Here is a 591-nt window from a genome sequence, read left to right on the forward strand (position 1 = left end):
AAGCAGCAGAAACTGGGTCTGGACAGAGATAGGACCTGAGTCAGAGTGTCCCTCCACCTCATCCTGGCACCTCTCTTGTCCTTCCCTAACTAGCTGCCTGCCTGACCTTGGGGTCCTCATGGGGAATGTGGAGGTGCTGGGTGCCTCCTAGCTTCATAGTCCTGTTTTGCCACCTGTCCCCCACCCAGGTGTGTTTTTCTGAGGCTTCCCTCTCCCTGGATATCCCAGAGGTGGGTACTGATGGGACCTCCCGTTGTCCTTAAACACTTGAGGTTACTGGGCAGCCTGGCCCAGAGCTGGGCGTTTGAGCACAAATGACACCCGGGAAACCAGGCCAAGCCTGGAGATGAGCTCACTGGTCAAGCTGTAGGGCCACAGGTTGGGGGAGATTTCCCCAGGTGTTTGATGATGACTGACGTGAGCCAGTAACTCAGAAAAGGTAGAGCAGAGTCTGGGGAATTATCTAGAAAGAGTGAGGAGAGGGGTAGGAGCTGGCTGGATTTAGCAGCAGAACCATATTCCATATCCTTGGTTTTCAATGTCTCTCTTCCCTTGCAGAGGGAAAGGGAGGACCATGTGGAATTTTTTTTT

General features: G+C 53.3%; 1 protein-coding gene across 5 annotated transcripts in view; it reads right to left on the minus strand.

Moving 5' to 3' along the window:
• The window catches only part of LOC100952349 (carcinoembryonic antigen-related cell adhesion molecule 5-like), a 32,982-nt gene that overhangs the window by 14,719 nt on the left and 17,672 nt on the right, over window positions 1-591 (minus strand). The window lies entirely within an intron of this gene.

The sequence above is a fragment of the Otolemur garnettii genome, unplaced genomic scaffold (assembly GCF_000181295.1).
Source record: "Otolemur garnettii isolate 467f Iridium unplaced genomic scaffold, OtoGar3 scaffold00152, whole genome shotgun sequence".
NCBI classification, from domain to species: Eukaryota; Metazoa; Chordata; class Mammalia; order Primates; family Galagidae; genus Otolemur; species Otolemur garnettii.